General features: G+C 46.9%; 1 long non-coding RNA gene across 1 annotated transcript; it reads right to left on the reverse strand.

The window, feature by feature from the left end:
- Positions 1 to 15763: 15763 nt before the first annotated feature.
- LOC142764975 (uncharacterized) lies at positions 15764 to 21481 on the reverse strand. The gene is made up of 2 exons (XR_012883992.1): positions 21410 to 21481; positions 15764 to 17180 (listed from the first exon to the last, which is right to left on the reverse strand). It is a non-coding gene; the product is annotated as an uncharacterized LOC142764975 (long non-coding RNA).
- Between the last annotated feature and the right edge of the window lie 3634 nt (positions 21482 to 25115).

Genomic DNA, 25115 nt, shown 5'->3' on the forward strand with positions numbered 1-25115 from the left:
TACAAAAAAAGCACTGTTTCGGTTTGTTAACGCGCATGAAACGGCTTTAGGCGTGCGACATGGACGACTTCAGGTCGTGATCGGCGTCGTTGAGAGTTCGTGATGCCGTCGGGGACAACCTCGTAATCAAGTGGGCCGAGACGTCGAACCACCCTGTAAGGTCCGAAGTACCGTCGCAGAAGCTTTTAACTTAGTCCACGTCGGCGTATCGGCGTCCACACCCAAACACGTTCACCGGGCTGGTATTCCACGAAGCGTCGTCGAAGGTTGTAACGGTGGCTGTCGGTCGTCTGTTGATTCTGGATACGGAGCCGCGCAAGTTGTCGGGCTTCTTCGGCGCGATGAAGGTACTCGCTCACATCGAGGTTTTCTTCGTCGGTGACGTTGGGTAACATGGCATCGAGCGTCGTTATCGGGCTCCTTCCGTAGACCAATTTGTATGGAGATATCTGCGTCGTCTCCTGCACTGCCGTGTTGTATGCGAAGGTCACATACGGAAGAATGGCGTCCCACGTCTTGTGTTCGACATCGACGTACATTGACAGCATGTCGGCGATCGTCTTGTTAAGCCGCTCGGTGAGGCCGTTGGTCTGTGGGTGGTACGCTGTCGTCCGGCGGTGGTTTGTTTGGCTGTATGCCAAGATCGCTTGAGTTAAGTCGGCAGTGAATGCCGTTCCTCTGTCGGTGATAAGGACCTCCGGGGCGCCATGACGTAGGACGATATTTTCGACGAAGAACTTAGCTACCTCGGATGCACTGCCTTTTGGCAGGGCTTTTGTCTCGGCGTAGCGGGTGAGGTAGTCGGTAGCTACCACGATCCACTTGTTTCCGAAAGCCGACGTCGGGAACGGCCCCAGTAGGTCCATACCAATCTGCTGGAAAGGTCGGCAAGGTGGATCTATTGGCTGCAGAAGTTTTGCTGGCCTTGTCGGCGGTGTCTTGCGTCGCTGACAGTCCCGGCATGTCCTCACATAACAAGTGACGTCAATGGTAAGACGCGGCCAGTAGTACCTTTCTTGTATCCTCGCGAGCGTGCGAGAAACACCGAGGTGCCCTGCCGTCGGATCGTCGTGCAGGGCCTGCAGGAGTTCTGGTCGCAGAGCTGAAGGCACCACAAGGAGGTACTTAGCCCGAAGCGGTGAAAAGTTTTTCTTTTGTAGAAGACCGTTTCGTAGAAAAAACGACGCAAGTGCGCGCTTGAATACCTTCGGGACTTCGGCGGTCCTGCCTTCGAGGTATTCTATTAGGGCCTTAAGTTCCGGGTCGGCCCGCTGTCGTTCAGCGAAGTCGTCGGTAGTGATCGTTCCCAAGAAGTAGTCGTCATCCGGGTCGTCGGGTAGCGGTTGGTCGACAGGCGCACGAGAGAGACAGTCGGCGTCGGAGTGTTTTTTGCCGGACTTGTAAATGACAGTAATGTCATATTCTTGAAGTCTCAGGCTCCATCGTGCGAGGCGACCTGAAGGGTCCTTCAAAGTGGCTAGCCAACACAAGGCGTGGTGGTCGCTCACAACTTTGAAGGGCCTGCCGTAGAGGTATGGGCGAAATTTCGACGTAGCCCAGATGATGGCGAGGCACTCCTTTTCTGTTGTGGAATAATTTGCTTCTGCTTTGGATAGCGATCGGCTGGCGTAACTAATAACCCTCTCAAGTCCGTCAGCTCTCTGCACAAGAACGGCGCCAAGACCTACGCTGCTTGCGCCAGTATGTATTTCTGTCTCGGCGAATTCGTCGAAATGGGCCAGTAACGGAGGCGTCTGGAGGCGATGTTTAAGCTCCTGGAAAGCGTGTTCCTGTGGCGTTTCCCACTTGAACTCCACGTCGGCCTTGGTAAGGTTATTGAGAGGATCGGCGATGCGGGCGAAGTTTTTCACGAACCGCCTATAATAGGCGCACAGGCCCAGAAATCGGCGCACGGCTTTCTTGTCAGTGGGTGGCGGGAAGTCGGCGATGGCGGCTGTTTTCCGTGGATCAGGACGAACTCCAGACTTGCTGATAACGTGCCCCAGAAACAAGAGCTCTTCATACGCAAATCTGCACTTTTCTGGCTTCAGTGTGAGTCCGGAAGTCTTGATGGCTTGAAGTACAGCTTCAAGGCGCCGAAGATGCTCGTCGAAACTCGAGGAAAACACGACGACGTCGTCCAAGTACACAAGGCAAGTCTGCCACTTCAATCCTGCCAGTACTGTATCCATAACGCGTTGAAAAGTTGCAGGCGCTGAGCAAAGGCCGAAGGGCATCACCTTAAACTCGAAGAGGCCGTCCGGTGTTATAAACGCCGTCTTCTCTCGGTCTCTTTCGTCGACTTCGATTTGCCAATAGCCAGTCTTCAGGTCCATTGACGAAAAGTACTTGGCGTTATGGAGCCGATCAAGTGCGTCGTCTATTCGTGGGAGAGGATACACGTCCTTTCTTGTGATTTTGTTCAGGCGGCGATAATCGACGCAGAAACGTAGGGTCCCATCCTTTTTCTTCACTAACACCACGGGGGATGCCCATGGGCTCTTGGACGGCTGGATAATGTCATCCCGCAGCATTTCATCAACTTGTCTCTTCATGGCCTCACGTTCTCGCGTCGAAACCCTGTACGGACTCTGACGGAGTGGTCTGGCATTTTCTTCGGTTATGATGCGATGTTTCGTGATTGGGGTCTGCCGAATTTTCGATGACGACGAAAAGCAATCTTCGTATTGCAGGAGCAGGGTCTTGAGCTGTTCTTGCTTATCGTTCGGAAGTCTGGGATTGACGTCGAAAGCTATGGGAGGGGCTTGGTTCCTCTGAGCAGGTTCCGCAGAATCGGCGAGGGCGAAAGCACTGGTGGCTTCGACAATTTCTTCGATGTATGCGACCGTTGTTCCTTTGTTCACATGTTTGTGCTCATTGCTGAAATTCGTGAGCATAACCGTTGCTTTGCCTCCCCGCAGCTCTGCAATCTTGCGACGCAAATATTTCGGGTGACCAACAGATGCTGACTGCCTTCAACGACGCCTTTGAAGTCAGGTGATTCAGGAGCGCCGACTGAAATAATAACGCTTGAGCGAGGCGGAATGGTGACTTGTTCTTCCAGTACATTCAAGGCATGGTGTCCAGACGGCGTGCGCGGCGGTAGTGCTTCTTCTGTGGATAACGTTATCGACTTTGTTTTTAGGTTGATGACAGCACCATGGAGGCATAAGAAGTCCATGCCAAGGATGACATCTCTCGAGCAACGCTGTAGGACTATGAAGTCTGTAGGATAAATACGGCCGTTAATGGTGACTCTCGCTGTGCAGATTCCTGCAGGCGTTACGAGATGACCTCCGGCTGTGCGGATTTCAGGGCCTTTCCAAGCTGTCCTAACTTTCTTTAACTTTGCGGCGAACGACCCACTGATGACAGAATAGTCGGCTCCAGTATCGACGAGAGCGGTCACACTGTGGCCGTCGATAAGAACGTCGAGGTCGCTAGTTCGCCGTCTCGCATTACAGTTAGGGCGTGGCGTCGGGTCACGGCTGCGTCGGCTTGTTCCGCTGCTTCCATGTTGCGTCGTCCGGCCACCTTCGGTAAGTGAGCTTTTGCCTTCAGGGCTTTGCCTGGTTGGTGTTGTGTTCAAAAAACTCCGTCGCGTCGGCGTCGTCGTCGGAGGATCTTCGGTAGTTCGTCGCACAGCAACCGCACCTCCATCGGTTGCTGCCCTTAGTTTCCCGGATACGGGCTAGGAGACCGGCCCCGCGTTGGGCCAGAGTACTGTCGGTGGTGCGGTGACGTGCGACGGCTGGGCGACGGCGAACGCGAAGGGCTTCGTGGTGTCCACCGAGTTCCTGTCAGGTAGTCGGCGATGTCACGTGGTCGTTCTCCTGGCTGCGGACGTGGTGCATTGACGGCGAAGCCACGCAGTCCCATCTGTCGGTACTGGCAACGGCGGTAAGTGTGCCCGGCCTCGCCGCAGTGGTAGCACAGTGGGCGGTGGTCAGGGGTGCGCCAAACGTCGGTTTTCCTCGGTGCACTGCGCTGGCCCGCTGGTGAACGGTAGGTCGTCGGTGGGGGTGGTGGCGGCGGTGGTGTCTGGCGACGGAAGTGCGACGGGGCGGCGTTTTGGCGTGGACGGGGAGGAGCGTTGTGGCGCACTGCAGCGGCGTAGCTCATAGTTTCTGGCTCGGGCTGCGGTGTATGGGGAATTCGAAGTGATTGCTGAACTTCTTCTCGCACAATGTCGGCGATCGAATCCACTTGAGGTTGCGCCGAAGGCAACAGTTTGCGCAGCTCTTCCCGTACGATCGCTCGGATCGTTTCACGTAGGTTTTCGGAGTCACTGGTTTGAGCAGCAGCGCATTCTGGAGTCAGGCGACGATTATACTGTCTGGTGCGCATGTCAAGGGTTTTTTCGATGGTGGTCGCCTCGGATACAAATTCTTGGACGGTGTTCGGTGGATTCCTCATTAGTCCCGCGAAGAGCTCCTGTTTGACCCCTCGCATGAGGAAACGGACTTTCTTCTCCTCAGGCATGTCTGGGTCAGCGTGACGAAATAGGCGGGTCATCTCCTCTGTGAAAATTCCAACCTTCTCATTCGGTAGCTGAACCCGGGTCTCTAGTTGAGCAGCGGCCCTTTCTTTGCGAGCGACGCTCGCGAACGTTTGCAGAAATGCGCCGCAGAAGACATCCCTCGTTCGGAGCGTGGACTCACGATTCTCTAGCCAGGTCCTCGCGGTGTCTTCCAGGTAGAAGTACACACGCCGGAGCTTTTCTTCGTTGTCCCAGTGATTGAGGGCGGCCACACGGTCGTATGTTTCTAACCAGGACTCCGGGTCTTCGAACGATGACCCATGGAAAATTGGTGGTTCCCTGGGTTGATGCATGACCATCGTGGACAGGGATGCGGCGGTTGTCATTGTCGCTGCAGTCGCGGTCATGGCCTTGGTCTTCCGCGCCTTGTCTTCTAGAATCCCGTACTCCGGTGGTAGCCCTTGCTGTCGGCGGCTTGTTCGCTGCCACTGGTTGGCGTCGGTGTCTTCTCCGCGACGTGGGCTGGGTTCACGGCTTGACTGGGGCGTGCGGTACATGAACGAAGCAGCACCTCCACCACATGTCACGGGGTCGTGACGTGGCCGAAGACAGGAGACTTCGTGTTGTGATTTAACTGTTTATTTAGGCGAACCTGTGCCCGGTAAACGTAAAGTCCAATTACAGCAGCAGTCTCGCACAGATAGCAGTCTCGGACTGATAGCGGCGAACGGAGCGTCGGCCTTCGATCAACAACTGACAAGCGGCGAAGCGCGTCGGCATTTATACTCCCGCCGTCGAATGTTCTAGCGCTACCGCTGGCGGCGGCGTACGTTCCAGAACAATCTGTACCATTCGCACAGTGGGCGTGATCTTATCGAAATGATCTACTACAGTCCGGAACCTTCTCGAAAACTGCAGGCGTGGTTTGCGCTGAGAATCGTGTGGTGTTTTGGGACGATAACAAAAGCTTGGGAAATGGAACGTGGCAATATGTTATGGTGTCCGTCTTGTCTTGTCGTGGCTGCTGCTGTGGTTCAGGGGTGGAGACCAATACCTTTCGATACGTTCAACAACTCGACTTTATGTACAGGAGCTTATGTAGAAATTTACAAGACTTCACAGTTGGAACCATCGCACGTTGCCTCGGCAGAGCTGACAGTGCAGAGCACTGTTTGCTGCGACCAGAACAGACGGACACCATCCAACCAGCCTTCCACTCCCTTCTGTAGCAACAGCGGCTACGCAGCTGAGAGAGCTCTGCTCTAAAGAACTGAGGGAGTGGGTAGAAGGTTTAGTTTCAGTGTAAAGCTAACAAAACGGCCACGAGCGCATCATGAGTGTGTCATGTAGTCATGTTGTTACATGACACGCATGTCGTGATTATCATGTTTGCATCAGTATCATGCCTTTGTCATCCATTCACGTCCCGTAATATCAAATTTGGTATAAGAGAGAGAGAGTAAAACTTTATTGAAGGGGAAAGGGAGAGGGGCGTTTTAGAGCCTTTATGGTTGGGGCCCTACGTCCAGGGCTCCACTGGCCTTAGCCGCCCGCCGGACTTGATCCAGTAGTGCGAGCTGCACTCCTGGGTCCGAGCTAGCGAGGTGTGCCTCCCACTGCTCCATACTAGGTGTTAAAGGTTCGCCGAGAAAATTGGTTATGTCGCTTGGTTTACGATCGCACCCCCACGATATGTGGTAGAGAGTCGGTCTTCCGCCGCACCACGGACATACAGCCGGGTAAAGAGTTGGATGTATCGCGTGTAACTTCAGTAGGTGCGGAAATACATCCGTTTGAATTTTTCTAAGGTCAGTGGCCTCTTCCCCATTAAGGGATCTGTGAGGTGTTCCACATTTTTGACGCGTGAAGCGCTGGTGAGCTAGAATCTCCCTAGGTAAAATTGGCATGGTCAATGAAAGAGATGGATTCTCCGCTCGGTTACAAAACGCACGAGCTAGAGCGTCCGCCCTTTCATTGCCTTCGAGACCTGCGTGTCCCGGGCACCAGATCAAGCGATGGTGGTGAGTGAGTTTGGATCCTAGCAGCCTCAGCCCCATTGCTGGAAGGCGGCCCCTTAAAAAGAGCCGGCAGGCTTCCTGGGAGTCGGATAAAATAACTGATGGCTCCCCTCTACGCTCCTGAAACCTTAAGGCTAAGGCTATGGCCATCGTCTCCGCCTTTGTAGCCGAGGTCGTGCGTACGGAGGCACTCGTTAGCAGCGTCATGTTGTTGTCGACAACAGTAATTATGTGTCTCTGCCAATCGAAACTGGCCGCATCGACGTACGCGACATTTGAAGCTGAGCCGAATTGCTTTCGAAGCCAGTTTACCCTCGCAGTACGTCGCTCAGCGTGAAAGTCGTGATGCATATTTTTGGGCACCGGTGCGATTGAGATTCGCCTGCGGACCTCTTGGGCTACGTCGACCAGCTCCTCATCAATGTGCTGTGGGTGGGGCGAAATTCCTATTCTAGTGAGTATCGCCCTGCCTGCTGAAGTTTCACTTAGACGATTCCTCTGAGACATGAGGACTGCGGCACTGAGCTCAGCATAAGTGTTATGTATACCGAGAGCTAGGAGCCGCTCGGTCGGTGTGCTGGTGGGTAGACCAAGTGCTGCCTTAAAAGCGCTTCTAATGAGCACATCCACCTGGCTCTCCTCACTTCTGTCGAGTGAGTGGTACGGTAGGCCATACGTCACTCTGCTCAAAACTAAGGCCTGGACAAGCCGGAGAGTATCCTTTTCTTTCATGCCTTTTTTATGATAAGTGATGCGACGGATCATTCTAGCTATCTGTTTAACCGTAGTCTTTAAGGTGGTTATCGTGTGACTGGCTTTGCCATTGCTTTGGACCCAGAAGCCAAGTATACGGGCCTGAGTAACCTCGGCTATGGCATGGCCGTCTACCTGTAAGTTTATGTCACCGTTACTTTTGTAATACTTACTGTGTATTCTTATGAGTTCAGATTTTTCAGGCGCACAGCTCAGCCCACTTTTTCTTGCGAACTCTGCCACAGCTGTCGCAGCAGCCTGGAGGGTCTGCTCTTTCAGCGCCAGTGAACCCTTCGTAGCCCAGAGTGTGATGTCGTCCGCATACAATGTATATCCAAGGTGCGGGATTGCTTCGAGCTCGTGAGCAAGTCTGCGCATAGCTATGTTAAAGAGCAAGGGGGAGATGACTGCCCCTTGCGGTGTGCCTTTATTTGGCATCGAGAACGGCACCGACCTCGTGTCGCCTATCCCAATAGTTGCCGTCCGCCCAGAGAGGAAGGATTTAATGTAGTTAAATGTACGCTTTCCGCAGCCGATTGTGTTGAGTTCAGAGAGAATGGCCTCGTGCGAAACATTATCAAAGGCCCCTTTGAGGTCGAGGGCCAAGACCAAATGTTCGCCTCCCCTGGGTACGCAACTCATGACCTCTTCTTTTAAAAGGAGGAAGGCATCCTGGGTTGAGAGTCCGGAGCGAAAACCAATCATGGTAGCGGGAAACAGATTTTCTTTTTCAATGTAATTTTGAAGCCGTGTCTGTACTACTCGCTCGTAGAGCTTGCCCATGCACGAAGTAAGCGAAATGGGCCGCAGGGCTCCGAGCGATGGTGCTTTACCGGGCTTTGGTATAGTTATTATTTTGGCTTCCTTCCACTCCGGAGGAACGTGACCTTGGGACCAGCAGTGGTCGTTAAGAAATTGCGTTATCTGCTCAAGAACCTCAGTGCTGAGGTTTCTTATCATAGCGTTTGTTATACCATCCGACCCCGGCGCAGAGTTCCGATTGGCTGCCTGGGCTGCCGCGAAAACCTCTTCTTTCGTGATTGCGGCGTCTAATGTGGCATTCTCGCTGCCGATGTACTCTAATGTACATGGCGGAACCACATCAGTACCGATATAACGGTCTTTAAGCGCCTGGATCAACTCTCCGTCGGTGCCGGGGTAGCTGTGTACTATTCTTTGAAGAATGCGGTTCATGGAGGACTTAGATTTGTCCGGCTCCAGCATGGACCTCAGTATCGCCCACGTCTGGCTAGTCCCTAGTGTACCGCGGAGAGAACCGCAAAACTGCACCCAACCATCGGTGGCAAGTTTCGTTGCGTATTCATTCGCTTCCTCCGACAGAGCAGCGATTCGCCTGTAGAGGCAGCGGTTGAGGCGTTGTTTTTTCCATCTCTTGATCAGGCGTCGCCTACTATCCCACATGTGCAATAGGTGCCGGTCTATCGCAGGCGCCTCAACTGTGCGCGCTATTTTCTTAGAGGTGGCATCATGCGTTTCTCGAATGAAAGCAACCCACCCACTGACATCACAGGGCGTTTGCTCCGGCAGAGGGCGCTTTCGAAAGGTCACCCAGTCTGTCATCACAACGTCACCAGCGACACGACGAACTTTTGGTGATGCTATAGAGGTGCTAAGAATATAATGGTCACTACCAAGGTTTTCATCGAGGTTTGACCACGTGGCATTTTTAATGTTGAAGGTGAAGGTCAAATCAGGGTACGTGTCCCTGCTAATGCTATTACCAAGCCTGGTGGGTGCTGTTGGCAGAGTGATAAGGGTAAAACCTAATTTAGACGTGGTGTTCTCTAATAACACTCCCTTGGGTGAATCCCGGACGTAGCCCCAAGCGGTGCTCGGAGCATTAAAGTCGCCCACCACCACTAATTGATCTCTGGTGCCAACGGCTCGAACTGCCTCGTTTAGGAGTGGGCCGAAGTCGTCTTTCCGGTTTTTGGGAGGACTGTATATGTTTAAAATTTTCGTTCGTACTTTTCCTCGTTTTTGTGGGAAGACATCGATAATTTGGTGATTAATGTCAGTCTGATCGTAATGGTCTAGCGCGACTGTCATGAAGTTACTCACCAGCGCTGCAACGCGGGGGTATTTTGGATCGTATAATGTGTAATATCCCTGCAATTTGACGGGACGGTTCCCAACTTCTTGCAGGCATATTACATCAGGTGGGATTAGTGCCGAATGGATGTAATTCTGCAATGCCGCCGCTCGTTTGTGGAACGTGCGACAATTCCACTGCCAGATTTCTAGGTGGTCGGAGTTTTGCGTGGAATTAGTTCGCGCCATGGTGACTACTGCCTTTATTGGGGGGTGTCTGCTTTCTCCGTGATTCGACGGTCCTTCGGTAGTGGACTGCTCGCGGAGGTAACACTGACCCGCTTGTTGATGGCACGCTGAATGCCTACAACTGAGTCATTAACGTATCGTCTTTGTTGTTCCGTTTCTGCTGCAAACTCTTTCCTGTACTCCGAAAACATTTGATGCATTTGCTGCATCATCTGCTCTCGGAGTTCAGACGCTGCTCGTTGCTGTTGTGATTGGAGTTCTCGCATTAAGTTCCGCAAGCTCTGCAACTGTTCCCCCATCTGTAACTGGCTAACGTGGGCCTCCTCGCTAAACCTCTGAGGTATGTCTACTTTCGCCGTTCCTCCCTCCAAAGAGTGGGCTACGGTTGCCCTGGAGATAGCATGAGTGGCGTTGTTGTTCGCCTCTAAGGCGTTAAGCCTGGCTTCAAGTTTGGTTTCTAAAGATGATATGATTTTGTGGAACTCCCGGCGTTCCTCCTTAATCTGGCATCGAAGTTTCTCGTTTTCTAAAGCAAGCTGCTTATTCTCGGCAACCATTTTCTGATATTCGGGATTCTCAATTAAGGGAGCAGATGGAGACACAATCCTCGCCCAGCTCACCGTGTTTGCTGGCTGGCAGGCGGCTGCCTCCGTCCCCTCTTTGGGCGGCGTCAAGATTTGTACCAGCGCTGTCTTCTTCTGCTGCTGATGCTGCTGCTGTTGCTGCTGCTGCTGTTGCTGTTGCTGTTGCTGCTGTTGCTGCTGCTGCTGCTGCTGTTGTTGTTGCTGCTGCTGTTGCTGCTGTTGGTGCTGCGGCTGTTTGTTGAGTCGTTTTCTGGACGCAGACTGGGCTCGACCCTTTGAGGAAGCCCGTGACTTGGATCTTGAACGTGAGCGTGATTCCACTGACGAGTCCCGCTCGGAGCTGAACCAGCGTGGATGGTGCCTCCGTTTTGGCTGATCCACTCGGGACCTCCTAGGCGGAACGTGTTTAAGCTTCTTCTTGCACATTTTGTCACCTGTCATATGGTCCTCACCACATATCACGCACTTAGGGGTACACGCGTGTCCTTGTGCGGGTTCACGTGTTCCACACGTGGAGCATACATTGGCGTCGGGCGTTGGGCACACGTCAGTTCGATGCCCTGTGGAGTGGCATACCTTGCAAGCCTGCCTCGTAGGCTTGTGGGGATAACAGATGGCTTCCGCTCCCATGAAATAGACGCACCTAGGCAGTGTGCTGCCCGTGAAGGTAATGATGGCGGTCTTCGTAGATCCGAGCATGCGTGCCCGCTCAATCTTGACCCCCTGTGTTCTCACACGGAGATTCGCCATGAGTTCTGCTTGAGAAGTCCCCGACGGAATACCATGGACTATGCCTCGTAGGACGTCCTCAGGATCCGCCACTTACGAGTTGAATGAGTGCACTCGTCCCCTGATATTCAGATGCGTGATCTCTCGCAGCTCTTTGGCTACATGCTCGTGGGGCGTCGATACGATGATAATATTCGAGCCCGGGTGGACGCGCAGCATGAAGCTACCACCGTCGAAGTGTCGGTGGCAAGCGTCTATTACAGCGGTGGAAAGTTCGTAGCCGAGTATGTCTTTTACGGCGAGGCCTTTGTGAGGCCTAAGGATGATCTTTATGTCGTCCTTTGGCAGGGGCGGGAGCGGACGGCGACTTCTCGTACGACGTCGGCGCTTCACCTGACTTCCCTGCTTCGGTGGGCTGCTTGACGAGGCGTTGCACTCCACAGCTTCTGACGCGTTTTTCTGGTTTTTCTTCTGGTTCTTCTTTTGCCGGCGTGTCAAAACCGTGTGCCAGCCATCCTCCGTCCATGCGGCACCATCGTGGCGTTCCCCTGCAGACACATTGTCGACTTCTTCGGACGAACCCTGCGGTGACCAGGTCTGAACGTCCATTTGAGTGGTTTCTGTAGCAGACTCCTCATCTGTGTGAATCAGTGGCTGCTCCTGAGGAGACCTCGGTGTTTCCTGAAGAGCGTCCATCCGCCGACGCTTGAGACGCGACCACGACGCAGAAGCCGCTATGCGGCGGTGCGTCTGGCCGGGCGCGACGGTCGCTGCCTCGAAGTTTTCAGCTTGCAGAAAACCGAAAAACAGCCACTCACCGCTGAAATTCGACGTTCACTGTTCGCTGTACTTTCACGAATCCGATGCACTTCAAACAACCAGAAATCGCCGAAAAACCATAGAAAATCTGCGGAGCCGATGCGACGCGCGTCCGCACACCGTCTGGTATAAGAGAAGCTAGCGAAACGTCCTCGACGCATGTAATCTTGGCATGTAATCATCTTGTTACATGACACGCATGTCATGATTTTCATGTTAGGGTCTGTCGCTTGTGTTCGCCATGCAATCATGCCATATCATACCAGTTTTGCAACATGCCATGTGAACGGAACCACCGCAAGAGCTGCAGGACCATGAAATGTAAATCGTGACATTCATGACATCCACGTAATGATTTTCATGTTATGACTAGTCAAATAGGTTCTTCATACAGTCATGTTATACCATACCAAGTTTGGTTTCGATACCATTATCGGAACGGCGAGGAGTCGCTAAAAGTCGTAGGTGGCTAGATAGATAGATAGATAGATAGATAGATAGATAGATAGATAGATAGATAGATATATAGATAGATAGATAGATAGATAGATAGATAGATAGATAGATAGATAGATAGATAGATAGATAGATAGATAGATAGATAGATAGATAGATACGCGCAATGTCGCTGAAGTTCGCTAAGAAATGCTTCGCATTTAAAAGTAATAAAAAATATAAAATCTCACAAGCGTGCACCCATTTCCGGGCGTATCCGTGCATCGCAAGCGCGTTGTGTATCAAGCGCTTGCGATCGCAAGCGCGAGCATACTAGTGCGATTGTCAAGTAAAGAACAATTATTGCGCATATCTGAGGCACCATCCAACACGCCAATATTCTGCATGTGTGTCTTTTTACTAGAAAAGGCATACATAAGTAATTCTAAGAACCATAGCGTTTATCTCGCTGCGCTGACCATGCATCGCTTGCACGAAAAGGCAAGTGTTTCCAACGTTTTGCTAAAACTAGATTTACTGTACATGCTACCTACGGCAGCATATACAGCAACTCTAGCTAGAACTAAAGCTCCTTGTTCTTGAGAAAGTACTGCCATCCACTGTACTCGCCGCCGCGTGCTCGACCTCCTCTCTCCCTTCTCGCCCCCCTCCTTTCGCGTCCTCCCGATCTCCGACAATTCTTCTGCACGATGATTGGTCTCCTTCGCGGTTGATCTTAGTGACGCGTGGATCTTGCGCTTTGCTTGTGTTTTTCTTTTGCGCTCGCGCCATTTTTCGCCAACGCTCAGCTTAACAAACGTAGCGCGCACGTTGTTTTCTGTGTTTTGTGCGGGAGCTATGAAGTGCTGTTGCGCCTATGACTGCAACAACCAGAGTGAAAATAGTTACGCCTTTTTTATGATACCCCAAGGTAAAAGTGATGGGTTGCGGAAGCAGCAGTGGCTGTGCAACATCGGCCGAAAAAAACTTCCTTCCAACAAAGAACCGTGTTTTTTGTGAGGTAAGGCACATTTTTTATTGCCCGTATTAAAGCATCGCCGAATGCTGCATTTGAAATATTGTTGATGATGATAATGGTTTTAATGGCGCAAGGGTCATACTTGGCCAAAGAATGCCAAGGAAAATGTTAATAAAATGGGAATGGTGTATGATTTGATGCAATACGTACAGGATATGAACTATGATGATGTTTCGTGGCTGTAAAGAGGACTAAAATTCCGCGCCCTGAGGTGGGTTAAAATATACAAGTATTTAAAATTATGGAAGTGACGTGAAATGTGTGTAGCGGAAGAAAAAGACAGTGTTCGTGGTGATAAAACTACATTGAGATAATGAGATTCGCACGAATGCCTCGTCACTGCATGCCCTTGAGCCCAAGGGCCTGCTCATGAACATACGTGTTTTGTAGGGGCGAAGCTCCTTACGCCGTGAGTCGTATGTCCCGTGTCGTCGTATTAGCCAGTTGCATTGCATTGGATGTCAACAAAAACGGTGTCACAGCCTATCTATGGAGTGAATTATGTTGAGTATGACGAAGCGTCCATCAGTCTGTCCATGTTTCCGTGCGTCTGTCCGTCCATCGAAACGCTTCGCCCCATTCGTCATACTTCACCTCGTGGATATGCTGCGATTTTTTGCTCGGCTATTTGTGCGTTGATTCAAGCTGGATTAGTTATGTATATGCTGAATTTCTTTGTTAGAAACAAGAAAAAAGTTGAATTGTTTAACGTAGTTATACAAATAGTGTACCTTGTTGCGTTCAGCCCGCCACTGCTAGAAATGCCTGCCATAAACATCCTGCTAAATATGCCTGCCATCCTTGGTACCCATATTTGCACAAACTAGTAGTGCTTATAAATAGTTATTTTTCCAGAACAGTTGATGATTGGAAATCATTGCCTAATGAAACTTTTTCGGCTCGCCAATTTTTTTTATTGCTGTAAAGTTATCTACTTAGAGATTAGAGTGTGCAAATGTGTTATAAATTTTGTTGCTGTTTCACAGACACGTGACCTGTGTTAGCTCATGTATACATGTTTCTATTTTTTTTTGCTGTTACGAATCACTTGATGTTTCTTATGCCCCTCCTGCCTGGACCAAAATACTGTACTGCAATGTCTCTGAATAAATAAATAAAGTAAATAAAAATATTCAGCTGATACTTCATCATTTCGCACCCACCTCGGCAATCATCGAAAATGCACAACTGTATTTTCCGCTTTCGCTGCGAACAACTGCGTGGGCTGACACAGCTTATCGATCGCGCTTTTTTCTGACTGTTAGGATTTGTTTTCGAAAACGTTTGTTGGAAAACAAATGAATGAATGACTTGAGATGACACTTATTGGCGCTCGTTTCCGTAAGGAAATTTATTTTTTTTTTGGGGGGGGGGGGTCTGAACACACAAAATCATTAAAGAGATGTGGTTCATTGAAAGAAGAAAAGAAACACAGAGGCGCAACAGAAAGAAGCTATATCACAATGATAACGAAAGGGAGCTATTTTCTAGGAGACCATGGCCGCAATCGTTTTGGTCACGCCTGCATGCTTCCGTTCACCAATAATAAACTATATTATCTTTTAGACCTGTGTCACATGTGTACTTCTGATCGGGATCAGTCAGCCCAGATAGGGTTTTTTGGTCGCTATCGACGCACAGATTATGATGAGCTTTCTGGTGCAGAGTTTATCCTCTCACTGGTAACCAAATGACTAGTTTCTCTGACAACAACGTCAAAACAGTTTTAATAAATCACTTTTTTAGGTTTCTGTTATTGTTGTAGATGGGTCAATGTTAGTGACACTTAATCGCATTGACATTCCTCAAAGGCCTTCTTCAGTTTGAAGACCACTGCGCAAAGCTACTTTCATGCCGAGTTGATAACCACAAGGCTAAACGATCCACTATCCACGAAGTCATTGCAATATGTGACTCTGTAAGTACCTGTGTCGTATACTAGCGCACAAGCACGAAAACATCCGAGCACAGACGGACATGCTACAAGCGAAACTATATCAGATGCAAGCTACAGCACATTATGCGGCAGAAAAAAAACCGCATCGTAGATCTCCTCATAAAAACCTTTAATTGGCATGCCCCACTTATGCGACATTTGGAATAAGCTAATCTTTTCATAAATGGTTGCCTCAGTGTTCTTAGTTTTATTATCACTTTTTAGAGAAAACTTAGGCACTATTGTGGCGCGCAAGAGGCTGCAAATAACCCGCCTCCATTGAATTCTGCGGCGCGCCCGCGGGAGCGTCGGCGAAAAATGGCGCCGCGAGCCACGCATATGGTAAGCGGGCGAGGAGAATCGAGAAGAAAACGCACGCGTGGTGGAAAGAGTCGGTACTTTCCCATGATCAGGGATCAGCTGAAACGACGCGGTGGTGCCACCTACCCGTCGCCTTGCGTTCTACACCTTATCACCTCCGAGACGGGCGCGCATGCCGGGCGCTTCGTTTTCCAAGATAACTGCCAGATAGCGCTCATGTCTCACGTGTGACGTGGCTTGATGCGCTCGTTCGCCTCCACTACACGCTCGCGGCACTCTAATGCAGCGCCTCCAGAACAGTATTCACCGATTTTCTTGCGCAGAACATCAAATAAACGTTTTGTTCACTCTCTCCAGACGCAAGACTATCGTCTTTCGACGACGCTTGCAGTGTAACATGCAGATACGAGGCCAATTTGTTGTCCTGCTTCCCATAGCGCTCAGAAAAAGTGCTCATTTGCAGGTTGCCTTCACAACACTCTGTGGCTTTTAGGTCGAAGGCATTTTGGAGCTGCTGGCCTGTTACTTACGCTTGACTTTCGTTTGCTGAGAAAGCAAGGTCTATGCACAACGTACTGGAGTGTAGATAGGGTCGCAATCGGATAACCCACAAGTTAAAAGTTTATACCCTATTAAAGTACATTTCTTCTACTAGCGCGAAACCCTGTTGTATTTTGTTTTGCTGAATGCACATAATGCCTTACAAGTGTGTAAGCGGGTACTAGGCTTTTCAGTAGAAATAATAATAAATGAATAACGAATGCTTCCCCACAAAAATAACACTATATGATGACTTATATAGGGTATACAGTGGGTCTCATGCAAGTGTACCTGTTATAGTTACCCCAAGAGTGTGAAAAAACGTTCTATAAAGGCCGCTTTTCTGGTTTTCGCTGGAAAGGAAACACAAAACAGCCAGTAAAAAGAGACAGAAAGAAAGATTGAGGGATTCGCTTAGTAAGTACGAGGTATGTCCTGCGTTGAATTAAGGTCGTCAAAAGTGAGTGAGCCAGCTGACAAGAAGATAATATCCATTAAATATTGCTGAAAGGAAGGCGTAGTTTTCATTGGTTTTCTTTGTGCATCTGTCACATCGCATGAATTCAAAAGCCCCTTTTGAAGCGTCTATAGTTATTGGCTGAATTCTATTAAACTTAAGACTTCAAGTATGGCTCTTTATATTTTGTCTCCCAGTGACCGGAAGCCCGACTGAAGTGTTGAGTTGAAGAACTTGTGACTAACTACATGAAGTTTTGTGCCTCTGCTTTCGGTAATGGCTTCGCAATGTCCACGTGATACGCCCGTTTAATGTATAATTAACAGGCGCGTTGCACCTAGGTACTGTCTGTGAGAATATGAACACTCGATCATTTAGATAACGTTTGAAACGTTATCAAAGGGAAAGAACTCACCGGTCTAATGAGTTGAAAACAAACACAAAAGACATTCGTGTATCTAGCTGTTTGAGACGACAGGGCAATGAGGATACGAAACGAAATTATCGGGCTTTTTAATTTACCCGCGCTAGCTGAAGCTCGCACTTCTGGGCCAAGACTAGAGTAAGTGTGTGTACTACCCAATTTTACCTACTCACCACAGTCTCTGTACGGTACACAGTAGCCATCCCACCTCTGCACGGTTCCTTCCACGCATGCACACCTTTTCCTTGTTCCACTACATGGCCATCGCTGAACATCTGGACACAAACGTCCAGGAACGCCCCGATGATGGTAGCATTCGACTCGGTACTCGTTGGGCTTGCATGCTGAAATGATAACAAAGGAGCAAATAAACCTCAGTATCGTTTCATGTATCGTTGCCGGAGAAATATTGTGGGCCTTGAGTAATTTGGTAGACGGGTAGATCTTATGGTAGCAAAATTAAGTCGTCTAATAAGCATAACAACTAAGCAAGCGAACAAATAAGAACCACAATGGCGGGAAAAGAAGTCATACTTGGCTAAGTGTTGTACCAAATATGTCAGTGCATGACTGAATGGAGATAAAGGAATCGCCACACGGATTTCGATACCTTACACATCTTATCATAACTGTTTCTTTGAGGGTCTTCTTTTGAGCACTAAAGCAGTGCTGGTGACGAGAATCTAGAATACAGGACGGCCGCGCTAACAACTGGCCTATTGTAAACACATTTTACCTCTTCGTGAAATTGACGTGTGGACGCCAGTGGGCACTCGCACCCAAGGTCTTCTGTGTATTTCCGTTATAGTTAAGTTATTTATTTTAAAGACAAAACAATCATGGATCGTCGACGTATCTCCAGGGGGTCAAGGCTGTCTATCAAAGATGCTTTCGTCCGTAGGTCCTTCGCGCTGCCTGTGGTGAAAGTGAGAACTAAATAGACTTTATACTGAGTGTACACCCAGGCATCGTATAAGATGTGGAGGTGCTTGGGACGGTATGGTAAGGTTTCGAATTCGCCTAGACTTGAAGAAGAAACTATAAAACTGACACGCAAGAAGCCAATCAATTAGCTAGCACCGAGAGGGAAAGTACAGGAATTCAGAGTCTCGCTTCAGAACAGATGGTCAGCTTTTATCAAGAAAGCCGGCCTTAGCGTCGACGCAATGAATGATAATCTGACGAGCATCATTATGGAGTGTGTAGTGGGAGTTGGTGTTACGGTAGTTAGACAGGACACTATCAAGCTGTCTCAGGAGACAAAGAAACTCATAAATGAGCGTCAAAGCATGTAATCCTTAAACACAACAGGCAAAATATAACTGGTAGAGCTTTCGAAGTTCAATAATAAGCGTAAGGTATCTGATGTAAAAAGTTATAACATGTAGATAATTGAAAACGCTCTAAAAAACAAAGGAAGCGTCAAAGCGGTGAAAAGGGAACTTGGGATAGGCAAAAACCAGATGTATAGACTAAGGGACAAGAAAGGCGAAGAAACTATCATTATGGATAGGACAGTTAATGAAGTTAAGAAGTTTTACACAGATCTGTACAGTAGCTTGGACAACTACGACCACAATGCAAGAACTATAGCAATATCCCAGATGACATCCCACCAGTAACGAGAGAATAAGTCAGGAATGCCTTGGAGGCAATGCAAAGAGGCGAAGCTGTTGGTAACGATCAGGTAACATCAGATCTGCTTAAAGACGGAGAACAGATTGTGTAGGAAAAACTGGCCACCCCGTTTACGAAGTGTGTCCTGACAGGCAGGGTACCAGAATATTGGAAGAATTCTAACATCATCTTGACCCAATGAGAAGAGTTAGGGACACAAGTAAATAGAGAGTACCTTAATAACCGGCGCCTCACCGACGACATTGTATTTCTGAGTAGCTCAGGGGATGAATTTTCATTTATGATACTGAATTAGACAAGAAGAGCAGAAAGGTAGGTCTTAAATCTAAAGTAGTATACAATGACCTCTGAAGAAAACAGTACTTCGCGACAGGTAGCAGTGCACTTGAAGCTGCAAAAGAGTACGCAGTAAGTATACTTAGGACAGGTAGTAACCGCAACGGAGCCGAACCACGAGACTGAAGTAAATAGAAGAATAAAAATAGGGTGGAGCACCTTCCGCAAGCATTCTCCAATCATGAATGGTAGATTGCCCTGTCCCTCAAGAGGGAGGTATATAACAGTTACATCTTACCGGTACTTACCTACGGAGCGGAAACCTGGATAATTGCAATGAGGTTTCAACTTTTGTTGGAGACAACACAGTGAACAATTGGAAGAAAAATGATAGGTGTAACCTTAAGGAACAAGAAGAGAGCAGAGTGTATCAGGGTGTAAACGGGTGTTAATGACATCATAGTCGAAATTAAGAAAAAGAAGTGGTCATGGGCAGGGCGCGTAGCGCGAGGGCAATAAACCACTGGTCATTAAGGATCACAGACTGGATTACAAGGGATGGCAAGCGGGTGAAAGGGAGACAGAAAGTTAGGTGGGCAGATGAGATTAGGAAGCTTTAGGGTATAAAGTGGCAGCAACAACCACAGGACCGAGTTGACTGGCGGAACATGGGAGAGGCCTTTGTCCTGCAGTGGGCGTATAGTCAGCCTGATGATGACGATGATATCCACCCAGGTGGTGTTGGTAAAAACGTTATTTGATCAAGGGATTCGGGCACGTATATATGGCCCAGGGTCCCTGCACAAACCTCACCGCATAAAGCGTTCATGAGTTCATGATGTGGCATTGTTTGGACACTGGCCTTCATGAAGTTTAGGGCGACAATGGCAACAATGGAAAGGTAAACCAATCCGCGATAGGAGTAAGAGACGTTACATATACCGTTTTGAACGGTATATGCTGCCCGCGAGGATATATCAGCTACGTCCCGCAGCCGAAATATGACCATATTTGCCGCTAATCTTCCAACTTACTAAGTATACATTCATGAGCTGCACAGGCTTCACTTGTTTAAGGCATTATCTCCGTGAGGCATCCCATCTGTCCAGGTCGTTTTGAAACAAGATCTGTATTGTATAAAACGTGTATGTAGATCGGGCTGTGACATTTTCGCTCTTGTTTGGAAAGTGTGTCGTTCTTTTCATGACAAATAATCACTGTATTTTACGGTTCGTGTGGTAATACGATGGATCGACTTTTGATCTTTTTTTTTCTTTATATGTGTAAGGCTTGTGTATGTACTGTATGTAAAGTGTATTATGTGTTCCTTTTTTATTGCGGTATTTCTGTGTTATAGCGTATGTAGTGCATATGCCCGAAAGTTACGTTGTTTGTACGTACGTGCAACTTCGCGCGCAAAGGCCTTCGTCAGGCGTAGAAACGCTTTTACCTGTTCCTTTTTCTTGTACTACTACTACTACTACTACTACTACTACTACTACTACTACTACTACTACTACTACTATATTATTTGGCAATTAGGGCCCAGATTTGCGTCATTTCGGAGCTCGGTCGCAACATGTTGATCGTGTAACTAAACATTCTTCAGAAATTATTTGTATATGAAATATGGGAAGCTTATACTTAAAATCCCGCCCTCCTCTCTCCTATCTCTTTCACTACCGCGGCCCTTGCATACAACTAAATTGCGTGAGGATTGCCTGCGAGCTGAGATGAGTTTGACGCCACTGCAGTAAAGGATTGAAGGCGGAAAAGTATAGAAAAGGGACAAAATATATATAGGTAAAAACGAAGTCACTTTGCCGTCAAAGGCAGAGATTTGGGATGTGAATTTGTGGATGTTGTTTGGTTGAGTGCCTTGAGGTGTTCTTAGTTTATTTATTTATTTATTTATTTATTTATTTATTTATTTATTTATTTATTTATTTAATTATTTAGAATTACTGTAATCATCAAAAAGGATTTTATGGGCTGCTGAACGATTCCGAATGAACAAAAGTCGATGATGGGCTTGATTTTTTATAAGACAGAACACACTGAAGCCCACAAACAGTCAAGCCAAGGAAACCTACACCCTTTGGATGACGCATCCGATGATGTACCAACTGAGCTGCGGTGGTGATTGCTTTTCCGTCAACATTACCGGGCATTTTAGTGCTCGTAAACCTGGTGTTTTTATTTAGACAGTGCCGTTCGTAGTCAAGGTGGTGATTGCGGAAACCTTTTTTTTTTCTTTGCAGAGGGTGTCCCGCAGCATGTGATCTTTGCATGAGGTGGCAGCTGACCAATGAACTTCCGCATGCTACACGTAAGGCATCAAGTTTGCCGAAGGGGACGTTCGTTACGAATGGAATAAAGAAGGTGAATGCCACAGGAGCTCGTTGCTTTGACAGCCACATCCTAGTGAAACCAACAAACAACGAAGTGAAGTGAAGTATGAAAGGCATTACTTGACCATTCATATGTTGCCCCTAAGGAAAGTATAGGAGACCATTCCCAAGTCGTTTTAACACATTTGGGGCAAGTATAGGTGACTTTAGAATAGTCGAATTTTTTTAGTGAGGCCGCGCGAATGCCAGTTGTTTTCTTAACGCATTTCAATGCTTCGGATAGAAAATTGGCACAGCTGAACACTCACCTCGAACAATGTCCCATTCGCTGCACATTAACATGAGAAGTGCACCTGCTTCGATGAATCTGGTCATGCCTGTAACAGGATATCGTAGGAGCTCGCGTAAGAAGTGCAACGATGGCAAAATTTTTCAATGTACAAAGATGTATTTTGAAACTTGTGTTACCGAGCTTTACAAGTTTGTCGTTAGCTGTTAGCTGAGAATAGATAGACATGACCTATCAAGAGTGAAGGCCATGCTTTTTTAACGAGAACTATGCTAAGTATTCGTATTGTTGTCTTGATGATCGAGTTTTAGTTATTGATATATGTATGGCAAGTTATTCACCGGCCTTCTGCAATAAACTTTGCCTGGAATAGCACCTCATTTTTGTTTCTTTTTTGTGCGTCATAGCCCATCTTTTCACTACTCTCCTTGCCAAAACAATGTTCTCTGCATCCTCATCTCGCTTGCTGTGCGCGTCACCTGAATGATAGATCATGCGACATTCTAGCAGATTTTTTGACATAGCAATCACGCACACTGAATTTGCGTTGAATATCTTTGCAGGCTTCCGCGGATAATAACACTAAAATGGTATCTATGCTCACACTAATGTATACTAAATATCGGCATGATTGTCTTTGATTGTCGTAATTATCGTTATTATATATTTTGCACCGTTCACAGCAGCTATTTTTAGTAGTAGTAGTAGTAGTAGTAGTAGTAGTATTTTTATTTACAGTAAGCCAGATACAGAGCTCACTGCAGGGGCAAAGGGCTAAAGGCGAACAGCCTGACAAAGGCCCTTGTCCCTCCGCAGTCCGTGACAGTGCAAGCTTAAACAATATATATATTCAATACATTAGTTTCAAGCAACCTGAAATTGTAAACACAAAATTCAAACATAAATAGCATAAGAAGTTTACATAACACATTTAAAAAATTATAGGTCACTCTCGTTATAATTCACAACTAAACAATATCAATGAAACAACTCAAAAACAGACATAAGAGGCATGTGGATACAATGAATTCCGTGGTATACACTCGTATAATTGACTTATAAGTTTATGAACAATTTAAGCATTTGTAGAGGCATGAGACTCCAATACGTAGTTTCGATAGGGTAGACCGGTGGTTATGAATAAGTTCTTTATTTGTTTCTTGAAAGTCGCACTACTAGCCCTAAAGTTCAATTGATCTGCAAGGGTATTTAAAACCTGAGGCACCTGGTAAGCAATACTTTGTTTTCCATACTTGGTTCTTGTTCTAGGAGCTCGCTTCTTTTGTTCTCGCATACTGTAGTGTGGCCTTTCGGTGCAACTTTCTTCATATAGCTTAGTCTTTTGTATTAACTGAAGTAATTTAAAATGATATAATTGATCAATTCTGAGTATCGAATGTTTAATGAATAGTGGAGCAGTGCGCAAGTCTTGTAGATTCCCCCTGTAATTTTCAAAGCAGCGCAATATTTTCTTTTGTATAGTTATTAACTTATGGTAATTCCCTTGTGATGTCGTTCCCCAGACTAACATCCCATAACTTACTTTAGAATGGAAGAGTGCATAGTACATACTTATTTTTAACCTCAATGGGATTAAGTGCATTGTTCTAAAAAAACAACCAACTATTCGCGCTAATGCGGTGATCAGATGATTTACATGTGTATTCCAGTTTAATTCCTCCTGAAACCATACACCAAGAAACTTTTGTTCCCTAACATGTGCGATGCAATTTCCTTCGAATTTTATAGCTATGTTACTAATAGGTTTATTTACAGGTCGGAATATCATATAGGTTGTTTTTTTTTGCATTCAAGCGCAGTCCATTTTGCTTTAACCAATTTGAATGATTGCTTAGATAATTATTTACACTGACCTCAAGCGATATTAGATTGTCTGATGAAAAGAAAACATTCGTATCGTCAGCGTACATTATAAGTTCAGGAGAATGAGGTATATCGACAATATCATTTATATAGACAAGGAACAATAATGGCCCCAGTATAGACCCTTGGGGGACTCCTTGGTTCAACTTTATCTTTGCAGAAATAGTGTTATTCAGTTTTACATATTGATAACGATCTTCTAGATAACTTTTAAACAGTTGTAGTGCAACTCCACGCACCCCATAGCTTGATAATTTATGAATCAATGATTTGAATTGTATGGAGTCAAATGCCTTTTGAAGATCGAGGAAGAGCCCAAGAGTATATTTTTTGTTTTCCATATTTTCGATTATCTTATCTTTGATATACAGTAGAGCTTGTTCTGTTGATTTATTTTTTTGAAAACCATACTGACTTTTTGTTATTATTTGGTGCTTATCAAAAAAGGATGCAAGTCTATCATAAATAACCCCTTCAAATATTTTCGATATTGTTGGAAGCACGGATATAGGTTGATAGTTCGCTAAAGTATTGATATTACCACCTTTATGTACTGCAGTGACTTTGGCTACTTTTAGCTGCTCTGGAAATACACCGTTAGTGAGGGTGAGGTTGATAATATAGGCCAAGACATTAGATATCAATGGTGACACCATTTTTAACTCAACAGACCCTATCTCATCAATCCCTGATGCAACATTGTTTTTAAGTTTTCTAATTAATCTTTCTACTTCAACCGGATCTGTGGGTGCGAGAAAAATAGAATACGGCAAAGGAGATTTATCAGGAGTTGGAGCATTATCTCGCTTTTCATCCGTTAAAATAAAGGAACCCGCATTTATGAAATGTTCATTCATGACATTGGCCAACCTTTCACCACTTAAAATCTGACCATTAATTGTTATGTCCTGTGTCCTATTACAACCCTTTTTTCTGTTCGTAAGCCCATTTATGACCTCCCATAGCTTCCTCTGGTCATTGTAAATGCTTTCAAATAATTTTTTATAGTAGTTCTGTTTAGCTTTCCGTATTTCTGAATTTAAAACGTTTCTGTATTTCTTGTACTCAGCTAAGACGTCTGTGTTCCGCGAACGGATGAAATCATGATACAATTTATTCTTTATTTTTATGCGCCGGTAAAGATCACGATTTATCCAAGGCTTCCTGCATTTCTTATTTCTGCCACGTGAGTGCTCCTGAAGTGGAAATGCCGCATCATAGCTAGTACTCAATAACGTCATGAATGTGTTATAAGCATCATCAGGATTTTCTTGTCTATAAACAGTGGTCCAATCTATGTTCTGAACTAGCTTAAAAAAATGTTCCCGAGTTTTGTTGTTTTTCATTCGGTGGAAAGATGTTTCTGTTTTCTGACCAATTTGAGAAGTAACTCGTGCCAGAAAGAAGATGGGCATATGATCACTTATGTCATACGCAAATACCCCGGATTTTATATTCTGTGAACTTAAATTTGAGGCGCATATATCAAGGAGCGTAGCACTTGTTGATGTAATCCTAGTAGGTGAACGTATAAAATTTGTACTTCCATATGTAAGTAAGAGCGTTTCAAAATCTTTGGCATAAGGATCATTGGAACAGAGGTCAATGTTTATGTCACCCATAACTATGCAAGGAGTATTCCCGCGAACTGTGGATAACACAACATTAAGAAACTCAATAAATTTCTTTTTGTGGCCATGTGGTGGCCTATATACGCCAATTACTATGAATGGGCCAACACACATTGTAATACATTCAACATCATCGTTCATAACAGTATACTTATCAAGCAGTTTTTAGGCCTGCACACAGCCATTTTACGTAAACACTGCGCGATTAAA

This window comes from Rhipicephalus microplus, chromosome 6, assembly GCF_043290135.1.
Source record: "Rhipicephalus microplus isolate Deutch F79 chromosome 6, USDA_Rmic, whole genome shotgun sequence".
NCBI lineage: Eukaryota > Metazoa > Arthropoda > Arachnida > Ixodida > Ixodidae > Rhipicephalus > Rhipicephalus microplus.